Raw genomic sequence first — 8651 nt, forward strand, 5'->3', positions numbered from 1 at the left:
TTTGACTTATGTTGCTTTGAAGAGGAACCGGCTGAATTGTATGTGTGGTGGAGTTGTTTTTTTACACTCTTAATCCCAAACGTATCACCGCCATTCAAGTGTACGGGCTGTTAGTAATAAAATGTAATCGCTTTTGTAATTGTCACGGACCGTCTTGTTCATCTCCATAGATCCGTCAAGGATCATAAGATCCTTTATTCTGCAATATGTTACTTGTGTTTTGGGTAATAGGGGCACCTCTGCTCGCGGACAATGTCTTTACAAGATGCAAAAATAGAGGGAAATGCTGCTGTGGCATATACGTATCTGCTGTTATATTGTGAGGATAAGGTTTAAGACCAATACGGTTATGTGGGGATATAGAAACTTTATTTAACTGAATCTATTGGATTTCAATCTCGTGTGTGTGTGTGTGTGTGTGTGTGTGTGTGTGTGTGTGTGTGTGTGTGTGTGTGTGTGTGTGTGTGTGTGTGTGTGAAAACGATGTGTTAGGGTTAATGAAGTAGTTTTTACTTTATATTATGCATTGATTTTAACCGTAGATTTTATTACTTGTAGTTGTTAACTCGGAGTCTGTGATGCTTAAAAGGAAATTGTTAGAAATCACAGAATTTACGTACAATAAAGTTATTCATGTTGTCATTCTCTTGTCTTGTACGTAAATGCCTTTATGGACCACGCAAGAGCTTATATTGATACATTGCATAATTTTGTGAAGAGAGTCGTAACTGCATGTAGCCAGATATGTAAATTTGGACTGCGACTAAATTCGCACAAATGGATCTTTTTCTTCAAATTAACACCATATTACACAATGTATGAACAGACTCAAGCCCACAAGCTTAAAACTAACGCTCATCGTACAACCAAGAATCTGTTTTATTTCTTTGATGTTTCTGGTTAATATTTGACACTAGTTTGAAACAACAATAAAGTGTGCTTGAAGAAAGGCCCTGTTCTCTTGTCGGGTACTGTACACGTTATTTACACCTCATTGACATGAACTAAATGTATCTCTCTCTCTCTCTCTCTCTCTCTCTCTCTCTCTCTCTCTCTCTCTCTCTCTCTCTCTATGTCTATGTCTATGTCTATGTCTGTCTGTCTCTGTCTCTGTCTCTGTCTCTCTCTCTGTGTCCATGTATCTCTCTCACACAGCCTCACACACACACACATACACACACACACACATACACACACACACACACACACACACACTAATACGCACGCTCGAACACACACTCGCTCACACAGACACACACACACACACACACGCACACACACACACACACACACACACACACACACACACACACACACACATACACATTTCAGGCACCTTTTTCTTTTTAATTCCAATAACACTTGTCCACAACGACTTAGTGAACTAGACAACGAAAACATGAAGCAGCCGAATATGTCTTCCGTGTGTTGTCGAAAACGACGTCGGGCGAAGGTTAAGGTGACAACAACAACAAAAGCCCCGTCTGTGCCAGAAACATCGTAGAAAGATTCCAGACAAACAACAGAGAGTGTCTCATACCTTCTGACCCAGTGTAGTTACTCTTTTTTTTCTTCTATTACACAGTTATAACCTGGAATAAGCTCACAGCGACCGAGGACCAAGCGGAAGCGCCAGTTGCCTGTATATCTTAATAAAGAAAAAGACAGAAAAAAAACAGCAACAAAAAAGCAGCATTTCCCTCCCACACCCTGTTGTGTATAAAGCCTTTTTAGGCTTCAAAAACCTTTTATTTAGGTTCTGATGCCAATGACAGAAAACGAAGCAAGACAATGCATTCTTCTTCCACCAAAACGTGTGCATGATTTTTTTAGCAAGCCTATACCTGAAAGATCCTGGTTATAAATTAGCGGAATATATATATATATGAACAATTCAAAACCATTGAAATAACCTCTAACATTACATGAAGTGTCTGCGCCGCCTCCTGTTTTGTTTAATTGTGCTACGTTTGTGTCTGGCTTTTATTGAAGTGTCAAACACGCCAATGTTAACACTTCATAGCAAAAATGGCTGACTTAAAACTGAGAAGGGAAAGTCGGCTACTTCATGGAAATGTAGAATCCCTGATTTCATGAACCGTCTGGTAACAGAAGGTAAATTATGTTAAGTACCACCGAAGTATAAGTAAAACGATATTTAGAAACAAAACGGAGAAAAGACGGGTTTTAAGCTGTAATAAGGATTCCTGACTCCGTGAGCTAATGAAGCAATGTTACAAAACGATAGAATAAAAAAAAAGGGGGTACTGTCCCATGGATTAACAATCCCAAAAACAAAACACCTTGGACACATCACTTCTTTGAGCCAGGAGGCATAGCTCGTCCAGAAAACTCCAACATCTTTTCAGCGTAGAACAACCACTCTTCGGCGCACCTGTCAGAGTCGGCAAAGCACGCCAGATCCATCTCGCCCAAGCCAACCACCGCATCTGTCTGAATGCCACTGCCATCATGAAATGTCTCTGAAGGAAGCAGAAATGCGTCGCCTTCGCGAAACCAATCATCGGCAGCTTTCAGTCTTTCTTCGATGTCAGCCATCCAGCTTTTCAGTTCTACGATCGAAAGCTTACTCCTAGGATGGGTCAATTGTTTGTCAGCTATGGACAGCTTGCTTCTGAGAACAGCCAGTTTGGAGTCCTCCAACCGCGCCTTCGCGTGAGCACGAAGGAATCTCGGTGAGGATGTCGACATTTTGTTCGCGACAGATGGACTGTGCTCCACAGCTGCTCTTGTCTCAGTGCCAGGAGATGTGCCCAAGGTGTGTGTTGTATGAGGAACTGGTGAATTTGCCTCGCTGGAATCCGACGGCACTTGAGCAGTGACTGGTCGCCTTTCACAACAAAAGGCCAGGTTTGAGGCTGATGTTGCATTCTTCTCAATTGAGCACGGGCTTCTGGTTGGAGATGCATTTCTCTGTGTAGTCAAAGATTCCGCACGCGCAGTCGCAGGCTTTCTCTCATCAGTGAAAAACAGGTTGCTGACTACTGTGGGTATTTTGTCTTCGTAGGATGGGCTACTGGCAGCTGGCGACTCATCTTGAGTGACGGGTAGCCTGTGTCCACTTACTGATGTTTCCTCTTTGGACAGAGGAGAGTTAGGGGTACCTGTCGTGCTTCTTATATTTAAAGCTGGCGGGAAAGGAAAACGTAATGACGCCGTGTCCCTCGAGGCGGCTTTGGTGTTGTATTGGTTGGGAGAAGCTCGCACATGGCCAGCAAAGGAGGCACTGGAGTTCACCACGCTGGACGCACGCGGCATCTTGTCCTCGGGAACATCCCTGACGTCTTCAGTACCTAGCTCATGTTCAGCTTTCTTCACGGATATCTTTTTGTTCGCTGCTAGTGACTTCTGCACACTAGTTCCAGTATCATCATGCATAAAGTCAAGGGGAAAAGGGGATGGCATCTCCATGTCATAATCAAACACAGGCGATGTGCCTGTGGTATCAACAGGAATAGTGTTCAATAAAAGGAATTCCTTGTCCAAAACGTCGTCAACAGGGAGCTGAACACGTGATCTGCCATTGGAGGGAGTGCCTGCGTTACAGCTGACGGAACTATTGGCTGCACTGTCGAGAGGCACTACCTGATGGCTTGACATGGTCTCAGGGGTCAACACCCCGGAGAGCATTTTGTGAGACTCTGAACCGTTAGCAGTCGGTGTGAATGAACTGCTTATTGTTACGTCTACGGCAGTTATTGTGTCACGGATCGATTTGTTAACAAGAGACAAGTTAGTGACAGGCTTTCTCTTTTGTAGTTTGAATTCTGCTTTGTTCAGGGTCAGGGGCGTAGAATAAGGACTCCGAACAACACAGGTGTTGTTTCCTTGGCGAGGAATAGCACAGCGGTCGAGGACAACATTGACTGCTTGGTGGAAAGGCTGGATCTCGGGGTGTGTGTGATTGCACCTCGCCCTGCACGACATGAAGGTCTGAGGGCATTGCGAACACGCGAACCTGCAACCCATATCCAACACTCCGATGGGAACGTCGTCCATGTTTCCCTCAAGGTGATCTTGCAAGACCTCAGAACTGACGAAACAAATTTTGCAGTGTGGACATCTGTGATCCAGCGACCCGTGACGACGTTTGTGGTCGTAGTATGACGAGTTGTCTCCCTTGTTCTCAGACCACCGGAAAATCTCGCTGCACTTGGCGCATGCGCAGCGCCTGTCTGTGAGCTCCAAGAACGTGTGGTCTTGGTAGGCGCTTTTGGTGGGAAACGGTTGCTCACAGTGACAACAGCTGTACACTGAATTCCCAAACTGGAAAAGAAGAATTTTTTTTATTAAATAGATAAGTACACAAAGAAATAAAGAAAAAAAAAGAAAAAAGACAGACAGACAGACAGACAGACAGACAAAAAGAAAGAAAAAAGAAAGAAAGAAAGAATAAGAAAACAAATGATCAAGGTAAAAGATGTCTTTTATTGATGATTTTTTTTATTTTAATGCAAAGAAACAAGTCGACGCAGGCGAGGGGTAACAACACAAAACAGAAGACACGCCAGAAAGAGTGCGGGGGGGGGGGGGGGCTGGGGTGTTGAGAGAGACTCAGACAGAAACAGAGACAGACACGGACAGACACGGACAGACACGGACAGACAGACAGACAGACAGACAGACAGAGGGATGCGTGGTCGAAGAGAGAGAGAAACACAGACAGACTGACATATTGAGAGAGAGAGAGAGAAAGAGACAGAGACAGAGAGAGAGACAGACAGACAGAGACAGACAACAAAGAGACAGAGACAAAGAGAGAGAGAGACAGAGAGAGAGACAGAGACAGACAGAGACAGAGAGAGGAGGAAAAAGACAGACCTAGAGGTCAATCAAGACGTGAATGAATTCAAATTCATAAAATAAGAAAAGTGGCCACGCGTTGTTGAGCGACAATAACAATCAAATAAACCAACCAACAAACCAACAAACAAACAACCAAACAAACAAACAAACAAACGACCATTCTTATGCATGGTACGAATCCATTCTTTACTGGTGATTCCATAGAGATCGTTACTAAACACGTGCATGCGTGCGTGGATGTGTGTTTTCTTGCACATGTGCTTTAACGTACCCCATGGGCGAAGCCCTCAGCGACAGCGAAGTCCTGTCCGTTAGTCCCACAGGTAATTGGCATAGTTCCCTCTGCACATTGCACAAGCAAATCAAAAACTTGTAAGCACAATACTGAAATGATGACCCCCAGCCCCCATGGCATGCCCTTCCACACAAAAGCACGCACGTGAACAGTCAAGCTGCAAGCATTTCAACCTGCAGATACCAACACTACATACTAAGTTCTCCCTTCCAGGGGAATTCCCACCGCACTTACCCTGGCTTCACACAACAGGAAAATCAGACTTAAGTCAATTTGTCAAATATTTCATTTTTCATGAATATTTTTTCAATTTTAAATTTGTATCCTTCTTTTTTTTAAGAAATTAATTAGGAAGATTAGTGTTGTTAAATGTGTCACATTCTTCACATTTCTAGGAATATGTTCAATTATACCTCTACAGTTTCAGAGAAAATGTGTATATTATGCTTGCAGATTGTTGATGAAGTTGCTAAACTGAACAAACCAATCTATGTAAATGTGTTAAATTCATCTCATTTCAAGGGGAGTTCTTAATTTTCCACTTTATCATTTGAACATTTACTGAACAGGAAAATTGATATTAATTAATTTGTCTCTTTTTTGTTGTTGTTAACTCTGTGAGTTAGATGATTTACATTTGTTCATGTTGATTGCAGATGATTTTACTAAAATTGATATGGAAAAAAGTTTATGATTCGTTCGAAAACTTTGAGAGCCTGAGAGACAAAGAGAAAGAGGAAGACAGACACAGAGAAAGCGAGACAAAGACTGTGAAAGTGAAGGTAAAACAAAAGAAAGACGGTACAGGGTCAGGGAGAGAAACGGAGACCAAAAAAACAGAGAGAGGCAGCTCAGAAAGGGAGTAAGAGACAGAGATAGAAGGAATCAAAAAGGGACAGAGAGTGACAGAGGCAGGGAGACACTGAGACAGAGACAGTGAGAGAGATACACAAGCACACTGAGAGAGAGAGAGAGAGAGAGAGAGAGAGAGAGAGAGAGAGAGAGAGAGAGAGAGAGAGAGAGAGAGAGAAAGATAGAGAGAGAGAGCGAGAGAGAAAGAGAGAGAGAGAGAGAGAGAGAGCAAGGAAGAAAGACAGGGATAAGGAGATACAGTGAAAGAGAGTGAGACTGAGAGAGAAAGAGAGAGAGAGAGAGAGAGAGAGAGAGAGAGAGAGAGAAACTCAGTGAGAGAGAAACAGACAAAATGGAACAGATAAAGAGACAGACAGAGAGACAGAAACAGATAGCGGCGACAGAGAGACGGAGACAGATAGCAGTGACAGAGAGGAAGAGATGAACAGAGAAAAACAGGAAGACAAAGAGAAAAAGAGAGAGCAAAAGACAGTCAGATATAGGGATTTGGGAGAGTAAAAAGCAAGTCGCGTAAGGCGAAATTACTACATTTAGTCAAGCTGTGGAACTCACAGAATGAAACTGAACGTAGTCCGCCGCTAGTGCCAAAGGCAGTGAAAGTGACGAGCCTGTTTGGTGCGGTTGCGCTGTGCTTCATAGTGCTCACGCTTTACGTCTGTACCTCTCTTCGTTTTAACTTTCTGAGCGTGTTTTTAATCGAAACATATATCTATATGTTTTAGGAATCAGGAACCGACAAGGAAGAAGATGAAATAGTTTTTAAAACGATTTCGGAAATTTAATTTTAATCATATTATTTATATTTTTAATTTTCAGAGCTTGTTTTTAATCCAAATATAACATATTTATATGTTTTTGGAATCAGAAAATGATGAAGAATAACATGAACGTAAATTTGGATCGTTTTACAATTTTCAGATATTTAATGACCAAAGTCATTAATTAATTTTTAAGCCACCAAACTGAAATGCAATACCGAAGTCCGGCCTTTGTCGAAGATTGCGTGGCCAAAATTGCAATCAATTTGATTGAAAAATGAGGGAGTGACAGTGCCGCCTCAACTTTTACAAAAAGCCGGATATGACGTCATCAAAGGTATTTATCGAAAAAATGACCGGCACGGTTGGCCTGGTGGTAAGGCGTCCGCCCCGTGATCCAGAGGTCGTGGGTTCGAACCCCGGCCGGGTCATACCTAAGACTTTAAAATTGGCAATCTAGTGGCTGCTCCGCCTGGCGTCTGGCATTATGGGGTTAGTGCTAGGACTGGTTGGTCCGGTGTCAGAATAATGTGACTGGGTGAGACATGAAGCCTGTGCTGCGACTTGTGTCTTGTGTGTGGCGCACGTTATATGTCAAAGCAGCACCGCCCTGATATGGCCCTTCGTGGTCGGCTGGGCGTTAAGCAAACAAAACAAACAACAACAAAAAATCGAAAAAAAGAAAAAAACGTCCGGGGATATCATTCCCAGAAACTCTCATGTCAAATTTCATAAAGATCGGTCCAGTAGTTTAGTCTGAATCGCTCTACACACACATACACACACAGACAGACAGACAGACACACACACACACACACATACACACACACACACACACACACACATACACCACGACCCTAGTCTCGATTCCCCCTCTATGTTAAAACATTTAGTCAAAACTTGACTAAATGTAAAAAGAGACAGAGCGATGCAGGAATGAAGAGACAGAGGCAGAAACAGACGAAGAGAGTGAGAGAGACAGAGACAGTGAGGCCGATAGGGGGATAACAGAGACAGGGGGCCAGGGAGACAGGCAAAGAGAGTAAGAGAGAGCAGAGACATACATTGAATCTATGTCTCTGGAGAGAGAGAGAGAGAGAGAGAGAGAGAGAGAGAGAGAGAGAGAGAGAGAGAGAGAGAGAGAGAGATAAAGAGAGATAAAAACAGATACAGAAAAACTAAGAGAGAGTGGCAAACAGGGGCAGAGAGAGAGGCAGATAGAGAACAAGTCGCGTAAGGCGAAAATACAACATTTAGTCAAGCTGTCGAACTCACAGAATGAAACTGAACGCAATGCAATTTTTCAGCAAGACCGTATACTCGTAACATTGTCAGTCCACCGCTCGTGGCAAAGGCAGTGAAATTGACAAGAAGAGCGGGGTAGTAGTTGGGCTGAGAAGGATAGCAAGCTTTTCTGTACCTCTCTTCGTTTTATCTTTCTAAGCGTGTTTTTAATCCAAACATATCATATCTATATGTTTTTGGAATCAGGAACCGACAAGGAATAAGATGAGTGTTTTTAAATTGATTTCGAAAATTTAATTTTGATCTTAATTTTTATATTTTTAAATTTCAGAGCTTGTTTTTAATCAAGATATAACATATTTAATTTTTTGGAATCAGGAAATGATGAAGAATAAGATGAACGTAAATTTGGATCGTTTTATAAAACCTTTTTTTTTTTACAATTTTTCAGATTTTTAATGACCAAAGTCATAAATTAATTTTTAAGCCACCAAGCTGAAATGCAATACCGAAGTCCGGCCATCGTCGAAGATTGCTTTACAGAAAATTTCAATCAATTTGATTGAAAAATGAAGGTGTGACAGTGCCGCCTCAACTTTTACAAAAAGCCGGATATGACGTTATCAAAGGTATTTATCGAAAAAAAGAAAAAA

This window comes from Littorina saxatilis, linkage group LG17 (assembly GCF_037325665.1).
Source record: "Littorina saxatilis isolate snail1 linkage group LG17, US_GU_Lsax_2.0, whole genome shotgun sequence".
Classification (NCBI taxonomy): Eukaryota; Metazoa; Mollusca; class Gastropoda; order Littorinimorpha; family Littorinidae; genus Littorina; species Littorina saxatilis.